At 42.8% G+C, this 13792-nt stretch overlaps 1 protein-coding gene across 3 annotated transcripts in view; it reads left to right on the top strand.

Annotated features, from left to right (window-relative positions):
* LOC145511709 (uncharacterized) overlaps window positions 1–13792 on the top strand; it is a 255848-nt gene that overhangs the window by 200415 nt on the left and 41641 nt on the right. For 2 of the 3 annotated variants that reach the window (XR_014058090.1, XM_081505361.1), the window contains one exon: window positions 9307–9396. The gene's annotated coding sequence lies outside the window, so the exon portion shown is untranslated. Of the gene's footprint in view, window positions 1–9306; window positions 9397–9981; window positions 10852–12175; window positions 12721–13792 lie in introns of those variants that run through there. The other variant, XM_081505359.1, reaches the window with a different exon arrangement.

The raw sequence follows: 13792 nt of genomic DNA, 5'->3' as shown, positions 1-13792 counted from the left end.
TAACCAACTGGAAAACTTAATACATGAGTTAATCCCATTCACAATAGGTACAAAGACTATAAAGTACTCAGGAATAATGCTAAGAACAGATGTGAAAGGCCTTTATAGAGAAAATTATCAAGCATTATTAAACAGCATTAAAAAGTCCTTAAAAAAATGATGAAATATACAATGTTCATGGATGGAAAAACTAAATAAGATAAAAATGTCAGTTTCTGTAGATTGATCTATATATTATGAATACATACAGTTTAAATCAAAATACTAATGCAATTGTTTGTGTCAGTTAACAAACTGATACAAAATCTGCTTATTATAATACATGACTTGATACATAGTCTGTTCAATTTGAAGAAGGACCATTTGGGAGTAACTTGCCTTACATGACTAATGGAACAAAATAGAAATCCAATTTTTAAAAATCCACGGTGGCATCCAGAAATCAAAGAAGAGAAAATTCATATTGGAGAATATTAAATCATAATAAAATAAAAATTTTATTTTATATGAATGGGATAAATTCCAGGACAACTAAGAACCTAGGATAAGGAAGTTTCCTTTTTAAATAGGATGCAAAGAGCACAAGACAAAATGTGATAAGTTTTCCCATATTAACTTCTGTGCATTGAAAGATAGCACAAAGAAAGAGGAAAGAAAAGCCCTGAACTGAGGTATCTGCAATGCACACAAATGCATCTATTCTTCTTACAGATAAATGTTTAAAAATAAACAATCCTATGTGAGTATGACACTTACAGAGTAGGAAACCTGAGCAGCCAATTAACTTAGGAAAAAATGTTTAAATGCGCTGTTATTGTGGTTTTGTTGCTAAGTTGTGTCCAACTCTTTGCAGCTCCATGGACTACAGCCTGCCAGGCTCCTCTGTCCAAGAGATTTCTCAGACAAAATACTGGAGTGGGTTGTCATTACCTTCTCCAGGGGATCTCTCCGACCCAAGGATCAAACTCGGGTCACTGTTGTTAAGGGAATGCAAATTAAAACTACAGAAAGTCGCTTGTCAAACTGGTGAAAGTTTAAAAATCTGTTAGCTCTAAGTTTTGTGATAATGTGCAGAAACTGTACCTCCTATGCATTCAATTTACATCCTGGTAGAATGTAAGTTGTTCATTATTTTCTAGGACAACTTGTGAATATCAAGTAAATGTCAAGATTCTCATCTTCCACTACCCAGCAATTTCACTCCAAAATAAATATTATAAAAGCAACATGTTTCATAAAAACAAAAATTTGGAAAACATTAAACACACTGTTGATGACCCCTTTTAGTTTTTGCTTGCTTGAGAAGTTCTATATCATCTTTCAGTTCTCAGTGATAATCCTGTGGGTAGAGTAGCCTGAATTGTATGCTGTTCCCTTTAGCACTTGGAATATGTCATGACAGTCTCTTTACTCTTGGAAAGTTTCTGCAGAAAAATTAGCTGATAGCCTTATGGCGGGTCCCTTGTATATGACTTTTTGTTTTTCTCTTGCTGCCTTTAGAATTCTCTCTTTAACTCTTGTCATTTTCGTTGTAACATACCTTGCTGTGAGTCTGTTTGTGTTCATCTTATTTGGGATCCTATGTGCTTCTTGTACCTGGAGATACATATTTATCTATATGTAGGTGTATATATCTTTATAGGCTTCCTTGGTGGTTCAGATGGTAAAGCATTTGCCTGCAGTGCAGAAGACCCAGGTTTGATCCCTGGGTCAGGAAGATCCTCTGGAGAAGGGAATGGCTACCAACTTGGTATTCTTGCCTGGAGAATCCCGGGGAGAGAGGAGCCTGGTGGGCTGCTATCTATGGGGTCGCACAGAGTCAGACACGACTGAAGCGACTTAGCAGCAGCAGCAGCATATACATGTGTGTGAGTGTGTGTGTGTGTGTGTGTGTGATTCTTCAGATTTGGGGAGTTTTAGCCATAGTTCAACCAAATACATGTTTGATAACCTTCTCTCTCTCTTCTTTTGGGACTTCTATAATGCAAATATTTATGTGTTTGCTATTATCTCATGGATTGCTTTGAATGTATCTATTTTTTAATTTGTTTTTCTTTTGCTATTCTGATGCAGTGATTTTCATTATTCTATAGTCCAGATCATGTGCATTCTTCTGTATCACTTACCCTGCCTGCATGCTTAGTCATATCTGACGCTTCATAAGACTTTGGACTATAGCCTGCCAGGCTCCTCTGTCCATGGGATTTTTCAGGCAAGAATACTGGAACGGGTTGCCCTTTCCTTATCCACGGGATCTTTCCAACCCAGGGATCAAACCCGCATCTTCTGTGTCTCCTGCATTGCAGACAGATTCTTTACCTGCTGAGCCATCGGGGAAGCCTTAGTCAGCTATTAATACCTTCTAGTTTGTTTTTATTTCAGCTTGTATTTTCATTTTATTTATTGTATTCTTTAGTTCTGACTGCTTCTCTTATCTTTAGTTCTGAAATTAGTTCTTTATAGTCTCTCGTTCCCTGATAAAATTCTCACTGTGTTCATCTAGCTTTCCTGTAATTTATTTAGCATCCTTATTACTAATGCTTTGAATTCTTTATGTAGTAAACTGTGTATTTCTGTTTCACTATTCATTTTTTTTCAGGAGTTTTCTGTTGAGCATTCATTTGAGATCATTTCTTTGTCTTCTCATTTTGCTTAACTTTCTGTCTTTCTGAATTTAGGTAAAACAGTTACCTGTTGTGGCCTTGAGGGGGTCTCTTTATGTGGGAGTACCCTTGTACCCTTCTCATTCCCCAGTACCTTTGGTGGGAGAGCTGTATTTGACTTGAAAATAAGTCATATCTTTGGTCAGGGTGTACTGGCATCTATCATCTTGGTGGGAGGTGAGGCTGGCAATGGGCTAAGGCTGAAGCCATGTGTGGATCCGGGTTTGTCCACTGCTCGGTGGCCATGACCGCTACACCAGGGGTAGGGTCTGATCCCAACTTGTTGGAACAGAATCTCTGAGGGTCAGTTTCGATCCAGCTCTGTTCCTTTTGTTAGGTAGTTAGAATAGGAAAAAGGAGTCCAAAATGGTAGTGGCTAAAAGATAAGGAAGGGAAAAGCCTGTGAAAATAGAACAAAGGAAGTTCCAAGGACCAGAGTGAGGACTTCAAGTAAAACAAACAGCACTCCTGGCTAGCCCAATTTACACAGGGCAAGCCCTGGGGCAGGAGGGAGCAGGTACGTAAAAAGAGGAGCCAAAATTGGGCTGGGGCCTCTCTCCTCTCTTTGCATCTTTTGGGTCAGCATGCCCTCACACCTCGAGGATGTATTTTCCTTTTTTTTTTTAAATAAAACTGAGCTGTAACACTGGTCCATCCGAGGGCTGTAACACTGGTCCGTCACTTTAAATTTTTGTTGTGATGAGACAGACCTGAGGAAATTACACACTCCCCCGACACTTTCAAATGCATGTTCTCCCCTCCCCCAGCAGCAGTGCCCTTGCCCCTGAGGAAGCATTATTGAAGCAAGAAGGGTGTGCACAGCTCCTGGCTGGTTAAGGGGTGAGGGTTGTTGTGGGCCATCCACAGACAGAGGTCCAGAGGGGCTCCAATGTTTCACCCATGCAAGCGCCAGCAGCGGCTGCCCCTGCCCTGCTCACACACAGGTTGAGGCTGGAGTCTCCTTTGCTGCTCACGAATGATCACTTCCTCAGGCCTCTGTTGCCCCTGCACTGAGGGACACGGGCCCCACACAGGCTCCCAGTGTGTACGCGGCCTGGACTGTCTGCAGAGAGCGCAACCATCCGCCCTCCCTGCGTCAGCACCAGCGGTAGCCGCCCCCGCCTCCCTGGAAGCCTCCCCAGGTCTCAGCCACTTCTGCGTCCCCTGGCCAAGCTCCCCCCAAGATGCTGTAGCCCTCAGCCCAGTGCTGAGCTGTGACGTGAAGTAGGCAGGGCTGGAACACTTGCCCAGCTTAGAAGGGGCATGCACTGGGGCTGGCACAGGATTCCTGGCACCCTGCCCTGTATGCCCTGCCTCAAGGACAAGTCAGGGCAGAGTCCAGGCCTCCCCCGGGCCCTCCTGTTAGTCCCAGAACCCTCCCAAATACCGAGGGGAGGGTTCCAAATACTCATCTTCCCTCAGTGAAACCCCAGGAATCATGTGCCCACTGTTTGGCTCAAACCACTCCCTCCCTGGGCTGGGTCTCCTGCTGCGTGATTTCCCTTTCCTTCTGAGTCCCCTCCTGGGGCAGAAGTCCTGGCGGGATCACCTCTCTTCCCTTCCCACCCGATTCCTTGTGGATCTTTCTTACAGCCTCGTTTGTACAGGAGTCTTTCAGCCAGTTTCCAGTTTAGATTTCAGTGACAATTGTTCCATAAGTAGATCTATTTTTGAGGTGAGTTCCGTGTCCTCCTATTCTGCCCTCTTGATCCATCTCCTTCAATTGGTCTTGATGAAGTTCAGTAATCATTTATTGAAAATTAAGACTCAAATTGTTCTTGCTTTTCCTGTCCTCTCCCGTTCTTTCTGTCACAGGATTGAGGAAAACAATCAGCCCCCTCTAGAGACATAAAGAAAGGGGGGTTAGGGAGCAATGTGTCCAGTTCCATTTAGCACTCTGCCCCAAGTTCTGTTAGAATCTTCACTTGTCTGGTGCCCTTATGCAGCGTTTGGCTGCAGGGTGCATTTCGATGTTCCCTCAAATCTGTAGTTGTATTGTATTCACTTCCTGTAACAGTACAGACTGTCCTTGTTTCTGTCCACAGTGCTTTCCTGGAAACCTTTCCATATAAGGATCATGAGATTGGCATCATTACTGAGGGTCACAGTCCTAAAGGGCTTCCCAGGTGGTGCGGGTGGTAAGGAACCCGCCTGCCGATGCAGGAGACCTAAGAGAGGCAGGTTTGACTCTGGGTTGGGAAGATCCCCTGGAGAAGGAAACGGCAACCCACTCCGGTATTCTTGCCTGGAGAATCCCGTGGAGAGAGGAGCCTGGTGGGCTATAGTCCATGAGGTTGCACAGAATAGGACACGACTGAGTGACTAACACACTTCAGAATAGATTCAGCAGAACTTGGATAAAGACAGGACACTGTAGATTAAAAATGTCTTCAAAATCTTTGTTACTCCTTCCATTAAGAGACTCCGTCCTCTCCTTGAATCTCAAAAGTCTTAGTGCCTTGCTTGATCAATGTGGCGAAGGTGTCTTACTGAGACTCGTGAGGCCAGCTCATAAAAAGTCTTCCGTTTCCTCCCGGCTCTCTCGGAACAATCCTTTTTGTTACTCAGTGTCTGGGCTGTGATGAAACCCAAGAAACCCTGCAAAGAGATTCACGTGGGGAGGGACAAAGCCCCCCCCCCACCCGCCCCAACCAACACCCCAGCTCAGCTCCCAGCCAGCAGCCGCACTGGCAGTGTGACTGAGGGCTCAGGGTGACTGAGCCGTCTTGAGCGACACCAGTTGACACCAGAAAAGCGGAGAAAATGGCAACCCACTCCAGTGTTCTTGCCTAGAGAATCCCAGTGATGGGGGAGCCTGGTGGACTGCCGTCTATGGGGTCGCACAGAGTCGGACACGACTGAAGCGACTTAGCAATAAAGTAATAATAAATTATTGTTGTTTTATTAAATTATTTATTGAGGTATAGTTGATTTACAATATTGTGTTTCAGGTATACAGAAAAATGATTTAGTTATATATATTTTGTTCTTTTTCATTAAAGGTTAGTTGAGTATAATCTCCTGTGCTATACTGTAAGTCTAATCAGTGTTCTGAAGAGGTCATTTTTATGAGAATGTGTAATCCCAAAAATAAGTCTCAAGGGAGAATTCTTTCATTTCAGGGAAATCAATATATATTATCTATAAACAAATGATATATCTATTTAAAGTGTTGGCTAGAATTATGCTATATATATAGATTGCATTTAAACACTTTATTTAGTCTTACAATGTAGCATATGAAGGCCTCTTTTTTCTCTAAAAGTAGGTAAACTCCTAAGCAAATTGTCACTTTAATCAATAACTTTGGAGATAAACTATTGCTGGAAAAGCATGAGCCTAATAGCTGGGTAGAAGTACAACATTTACAGTTACTTTTAGGTCACATTGTTAAGTAAATAACTTTTATCAGCTCATTCCTTTTGCACTCCATCCATTTTGTTAGGGAGGATTATGGCAACTGTTTAAAAAAGATTTCAGTGAACAGACTCTGACGTTGAAATTGGAATTTTTTATGCTTAATCTTCTCATGCATCAAAAAGTTTTAAAGACATAACTCATGGCATTTCTTTAGTGACTCAAGAGTGTGTATTTTTACAGCACTTAACTTTTCACACAATGGATTTCGTCTTTTCCTGAGTAGCTCAAAACAGAAAAAATATTGGAATCCCTTTTGTCTGCTGTCCAACCAACTATAAGTGTTCCTTGTATGCACGGTGCCTGGCATGCCTTCAGGAAGAAACGAGAAATGAAGGGAGAGGCAGGGAGGGCTCCCTTGGAAACCTGCCCTGCATCACATTAGGAAGCAACCTGAGACTGTCCCGCTCAGTCTCTGACTGTGATTTACAAAATGCAAACACAAACTTGTGTATGTAGTACAGTATGTCCTAGGCTGGGGAGATGTCGTTCCCACAGGGAAAGCATGATGTGAATTATAAGCGCGTCTCTTCTCCCATTACCATTAATGCTGCCTTGGTCAACCACACCAGTCTCATGGCAGGTCTTTTACCAGCCATCTCCTATTAGCTAGGTCCTACTGCTGAAGATACGACAGAAAAAGGAACACATTTACCATTCTGCAACACTGATGAGCGTAGCGCTGGGCAGAGTTTGTCTTTGACTTACCAAGTCATAAAGTTTGGGCTTACATATAACGTTTATATATTCTGAGCTATATAATATCAGAACAGCTGATATCAGGAGCGGTTCTAATAAGGATCACAGTGACTACTGCTTAGTTTTGCTGTTGTTCAGTTGCTCAGTGGTGTCCAACTCTTTGGGACCCCATGGCCTGCAGCACACTAGTCTTCACTCTTCGTCACTATCTCTCTGAGCTGGCTCAAATTCTTGTCCATTGAGTCGGTGATGCCATCCAACCATCTCATCTTCTGCTGCCCCCTTCTCCTCCTGCCCTCAATCTTTCCTAGCATCAGGGTATTTTCCAGTGAGTCAGTTCTTCACATCAGGTGGCTAAAGTATTGGAGCTTCAGCATCAGTCCTTCCAATAGTATTCAGGACTGATCTCCTTTAGGATGGACTGGTTGGATCTCTTTGCAGTCCAAGGGACTCTCAAGAGTCTTCTCTAGCACCACAGTTCAAAAGCACCAATTCTTAGGCGCTCAGCTTTCTTTATAGTCCAACTCTCACATCATACATGACCACTGGAAAAACCACAGCTTTGACTAGATGGACTTTTGTCGGCAAAATGATGACTTTGATTTTTAATAAGCTGTCTCAAGTGACCACAAATACCATGCACTTGACTAAGCATTTTTTTTATTATTGTGCTCAATTTATTACAACAGCCTTGCATGGTAATATTGTTCTGCCCATTTTGAAGATAGGGAAGTAGAGGTTAAATAACTTTGTAAGGAGTGAATCCAATATTTCAACTCCATCAGTCACCAAAGCTCCTTTTCTTTCCACAACCCCCACACTATATTCAAAATGTTTTTGAGTGGCCACTTACAGAAGTGGTGTTTGGTGGAGAATATATGTAAGTTCCCAAATTTGTTTAGAGAGAACGTATCATTGAAGTTTCCCTGTGGAAGTCTAAGCCTTAGAACTTATTTCTTCTTTATCAAAGTCGACTTTATGGTATTATGATTTATATAAGACTATTCAAGATGCCTAAATTTGAAGACTCTAAAAGAAAGTGTTGGATCTCAGAATTTCAGTACGAGATTGATTCATTCATTCTACGCTGACTATGTAAAGCACTGACTTTGACCTTTATAATATAGCAGTAATGAAACATAGATAGCCTGGAACTTGATGAGCCCACAGTGGTACCTCTCCTTTCACATCCAATGAAACAAAATGCAATAATGTTATGAGAGTGGGAAAGTCTATTAAAGAGAACAAATGACATTAATCATTTGGAGGCCCCTGAATTGCTAGGTCTGGAAATTGCTGAACTGCTAAATTCAGCACCAGATTATCTTGAAGCAGTTAAAAACATTGATCTCTCCCAGGACTCGCCCTTAGACTACCTCTTTCAAAATAAATGTCAAAATATCATTCTATTATGAATTCTCAGACAGAAATGGAAGCTCACTGATGCACTTTAAATTCCATCAAAGGATTAAAAAGGAGAAAAAATGTAAGAGAAATTTTGGACATGGTTGGGTACTGTTGGAGATGGTTAACACATCTTAATTCTGCTTGCAAACCCTCGATATTGAATAGTAAGGAGAAATTAAGAGGTGGTATACTGCAGCATGCTTTGCCAGAAGCTGTTTAATCCATAACCTATGGCATGACTTTCTTGTCTAATGCTTCTTTTTGAAACCTTTCTCTGCTCTACCCGCACGTAACCATAATGCATCTCACTGTTTATTCCTCCCACTCTGTGCCTCCAACTCACATGTCTCCCTCAAGTTAAGGAAATGGGCTTCCCCTGGAGGGAGGATATTGCTGACAACTCCAAAGTGAAGACAGTTCTAATGGGAAATACCTTGGCACTATCGCAGGGGGCTGCCAGCGTGGCTGTTTCTGGCGATCAATTAGGAACCGGCAGATGTTAAATTGACATATGTTAGGAAATAGCTTTCAGAGACTCATGTTTCCAAACGTATAAAAGAAAAAACAGATGATACCACTTTTTTTTTTGGCTTAAACTGGATATCTAGAAAATCACACCAGATGTGTTAAGATGTTTCTCTTTAGAAACATTTTTTGCTTCCTGAGAAGGAATGAGAAAAAGCAGAAATGAGATAGATGCTCCTCAAAGTGAGCTTTGGTCTTCTTTTATAAATTTTAAATTTCACTTGTGATTAAAATATTTGACCAAAATTAACAGGGGAAAAAACCCAGTAAATTAAATATTTTTATAATTGGTGTAGATTTTATAAACTGATGAATTATTCAGTTCTTCATATAGATTGGTCAGTGGGGGAATCTAAGTAGAATCCTAAGGGAAAACACTGCATGGAGAAGCCTGAAGTAGGAAAAACAATTGAATGGGATAACTGAAATGTTAATCTCACTTCCCTGACGTTTTTATCTTAAATGATTCATGCTCACAGAGGGAAGGTATTAACACAGAAACGCCTACTTAGGAAGTTGGCCTTCTCGCTGTCCAGATCACAGTTTCACAAGGACATTGATTGTTTTTGCCTGTCTTGTCATTCTTCCCCTTCAGGTGACAGCAAGTGTAATATGTATTTGAGGAACCATCCTTTTTCCAACTCTATGCAGCTGTTCTCCACAACTGGGCTGCTGGTCTCCCGGGGTGAGTAGTGATCTTTGATTGGCCAATCAGTGGGTTCTAATCTCATAGCTGCAACGACTGGCTTAGTGTTGGCACATGGCTCAAGTTAGGCCAGTGAGACACACTCTTGGAACCCAGGGTGTCTGTGCGTGTGTGTGCGTGTGTGTGCGTGTGTGTGCGCTTGGTTGCTCAGTCATGTCCGACTCTTTGCCACCCCATGGACTGTAGCCCTCCCAGGCTCCTCTGTCCGTGGGCTTTTCCAGGCAAGAATCCTGGAGGGGGTTGTCATTTCCTCCTCCAGGGGATCTTCCTGATCCAGGGATCAAACCCACATCTCTGCAACACATGGTAGGATCATGAAAAAAAAAAAAATGGGCTTCTCTTCCTATTGGAATTCGACTTGCTGGATATAGTCACTGATCTCCTAAAAGTTATTTTACCACCATGAAAGCAGGGTCTATTTAAGAATTAAATAGAGGAACAAAACAGAGGAAAGCAAGGGGTGGAGGGAGGTAGAGACTGAGTCCTGATGGTATCTTTTTAGCCTGTGCATCTAACCTGTTCTTGAACTTCTCAGTTAAGCTAACTCCCCCTCTTTAACACCAGTCTGCACTGTTTCATTCGTTTGCCGTCAAGAGAGCATGACAGCTACATGAGAAACTGCCTCAGACTGAGGGAACTCGGGATGTCCCTTGGAAGAAGTAGTACCAGGCATGAACTTGAAGGAAACTAGACTGGAGCGAGGCGAGGTGGAGAGAAGGGCCTTGCTGAGTGCAGCTGCACTGGGCTCGCTCTGAGATGGGAAGTTGTTTCAGGGTCACCGTCTCAGGATCCACGAAGAACTCCAGGCTGGGTCTTGGTCCCAGTTACCCCGTGTAGATTCCAAACAGCCCTGCTGATGGCTCGGCATTTCGTGAGGTGGGGTGTACTCTTCTGAAGAAAACGGATGTGCTTTCATGTGCGGCGACACACAGCCCGGCGCCTGCGTGAACAGACCCTGTGCACACCGGTGATGCAGACACGACCCTGTGCACACCAGTGATGCAGACAAGACCCTGTGCACACCGGTGATGCAGACACGAACAGAGGGGCCAGCCTGTGGGGCTGGGGAGCCCACCCCCATGGTCTGAAAATCCTGCCCCACCCGGGGGGAGCCTCAAGACTTCCCTATGAGCGTAATGGTTGCTCAGGAAGAACTGTGGACATCTAGACTGGCTACAAAAAGGTCACCTCTGAGGATGCTGGCTTCATAACCTTTTTGAACAGAGTAAGAAAAGTATGTTATATCAGAACACATATACAGAACACACACACACACAAACACATATACAGATAAAAAAACCAAGGCTCACAGACTAGGACTTATCTTCGCTGCTGGTTATGAACTCTGAGGTTTTTTATTCTGTTACTCTACATTCTATTTCTTTTTCTATTTTTAAGTGCTAGTTGCGGAGAAGGCAATGGCACCCCACTCCAGTACTCTCGCCTGGAAAATCCCATGGACGGAGGAGCCGGGTGGGCTGCAGTCCATGGGGTCGCTAAGAGTCGGACATGACTGAGCAACTTCACTTTCACTTTTCCTTTCATTCATTGACAAAGGAAATGGCAACCCACTCCAGCGTTCTTGCCTGGAGAATCCCAGGGACGGGGGAGCCTGGTGGGCCGCCGTCTATGGGGTCGCACAGAGTCGGACACGACTGAAGCGACTTAGCAGCAGCAGCAGCATGCTAGTTGAGCCCACTAAATTGATTTCATAGCCCACTTTCTAACTAACACTTTTAAAAACACTGGCCTAAAAGAGCTATTGGAAAGGACCAGCTGACGTCACTGTAGGTGACCACACCAAGGTAACAGCTACACAGGCAACCTCGGCAATCGCATCTTCCTGCCAGGAATTGTAGCCTCCTGTTTATTGCTGTTTATTTTTGTGTAGGCCGTGTACTCATGAGATGCGGCATTTAAACGTGTCAGAGCGCACAGTGAAAGCTGCCTTTCCCACGCCTGCCCCTCAGCCCCCGAGCGCCCTTCCTCAAGGGCAGTCAGTGTTCCTAGTTTCTTCTGTCCTCGTCCAAAGATATCCTCTGCATTTACAAATACAAAGACATATTATTTTTCCCCTATTCTACATACAGAATAGCGTAATTACAACATTGTTCTATACCTTTCTTATCTCCCCTTAGCATATCTTGGTAATTATTCCACCAATTTAAAAAAAAAGAATATTTCACTGTACCTTACTCCATTATTGACTGAACTAGACACCTACTGACTACATATTTAGATTGTTTCCAATGTTTTCCTCTTACAGACACTAATGTATTGAATAATTGATTCATCATTTGCTGACTTATCATTTTCCACATATGTGACTACTGATACTAATATCCTTAGAAATAGAATTGCTGAGTTAAAGGGTACATATATTTGTAATTCTGATATTGTTAAATTGCCTTCCAGAAACTTGTTCTAGTTTGTACTAGTTTTACACTTCGTGTTCTTAAAAATTGTGTTAATTGGTTTCCCAGTGTTTGCCAATGACCAGAGGAAAACTGACATCTCAATATAGTTTTCATTTACACTTTTATTATGAAAAAGATTGAGCATTTTTTCTGTATACGTAAGAGCCAATGGTATGTTTGCTGTTACTCTTTTTTTTCACATCCTTTGCAAGTACTTTGAAGAGCAACCATCAGCTGCCAAGTAACGTAAGCACAGGTACTGGGCATCAGGTCAGTTCAGTTCAGTTCAGTCGCTCAGTCATGTCCAACTCTTTGCGACCAAATGGACCGCAGCATACCAGGCCTTCCTCTCCATCACCAGTTTCCGGAGTCCACCCAAAGCCATGTCCATCGAGTCGATGATACCATCCAACCATCTCATCCTCTGTCATCCCCTTCTCTTCCTTCTCCCAATCCTTCCCACCATCAGAGTCTTTTCAAATGAGTCAGCTCTTCGCATCAGGTGGCCAAAGTATTGGAGTTTCAGCTTCAACATCAGTCCTTCCAATGAACACCCAGGACTGATCTTTAGGATGGACTGGTTGGATCTCCTTGCAGTCCAAGGGACTCTCAAGAGTCTTCTCCAACACCACAGTTCAAAAGCATCAATTCTTCTGTGCTCAACTTTCTTTATAGTCCAACTCTCACATCCATACATGACTACTGGAAAAACCATAATTTTGACTAGATGGACCTTTGTTGGCAAAGTAATGTCTCTGCTTTTGAATATGCTGTCTAGGTTGGTCATAACTTTTCTTCCAAGGAGTAAATGTCTTTTAATTTCATAGCTGCAATCACCATCTGCAGTGATTTTGGAGCCCAGAAAAATAAAGTCTGACACTGTTTCCACTGTTTCCCCATCTATTTGCCATGAAGTGATGGGACCAGATGCCATGATCTTAGTTTTCTGAATGTTCAGCTATAAGCCAACTTTTTCACTCTCCTGTTTCACTTTCATCAAGAGGCTCTTAAGTTCTTCTTCACTTTCTGCCAGAAGGGTGGTGTCATCTGCATATCTGTAGTTATTGATATTTGTCCCGGCAGTCTTGATTCCAGCTTGTGCTTCCTCCAGTCTAGCGTGTCTCATGATGTACTCTGCATATAAGTTAAATAAGTAGGGTGACAATATACAGCCTTGACGTACTCCTTTTCCTATTTGGAACCAGTCTGTTGTTCCATGTCCAGTTCTAACTGTTGCTTCCTGACCTGCATACAGATTTCTCAGGAGGCAGGATGTACAAAAAAGATCTTCATGACCCAGGTAAACACAATGGTGTGATCACTCACCTAGAGCCAGACATCATGGAATGTGAAGTCAAGTGGGCCTTAGGAAGCATCACTATGAACAAAGCTAGTGGAGGTGATGGAATTCCAGTTGAGCTATTTCAAATCCTCAAAGATGATGCTGTGAAAGTGCTGCACTCAATATGCCAGCAAATTTGGAAAACTCAGCAGTGGCCACAGGACTGGAAAAGGTCAGTTTTCATTCCAATCCCAAAGAAAGGCAATACCAAAGAATGCTCAAACTACCGCACAATTGCACTCATCTCACACACTAGCAAAGTAATGTGCCGGAGTCCAGCTCCGGCAGCCAGGGAAATGCCCTGAAGGGATGAACGGGGTCGGCGAATGAAAATGATGCAGTCTCTCGCTCAAAGCACTGGGCTGCATGTTTATTTTAAGCATCAGGTTTTCTTTTATACTTTTACAAAAGCATTAGGTCAGAGGTATGACATCTTCAGTTTCCCTTCACCCATATTTACTGTCTCCATAAATCATTGTTGTCCTTCAGAGTTCCCTCTTAAGTGTCCTTGTGATAACATTGTAACTCAAGTTTGTCTCTGGGCTGTATATTACATTCCTCAGTTTATTTCTTATCTCTTTAAATCCTGTTATCCCCTAGTAACTTAAGCTCATCA

This window comes from Giraffa tippelskirchi, chromosome 6 (assembly GCF_054371585.1).
Source record: "Giraffa tippelskirchi isolate mGirTip1 chromosome 6, T2T-mGirTip1v1.2.pri, whole genome shotgun sequence".
NCBI lineage: Eukaryota > Metazoa > Chordata > Mammalia > Artiodactyla > Giraffidae > Giraffa > Giraffa tippelskirchi.
This window is presented reverse-complemented; position numbering and strand designations above follow the sequence as displayed.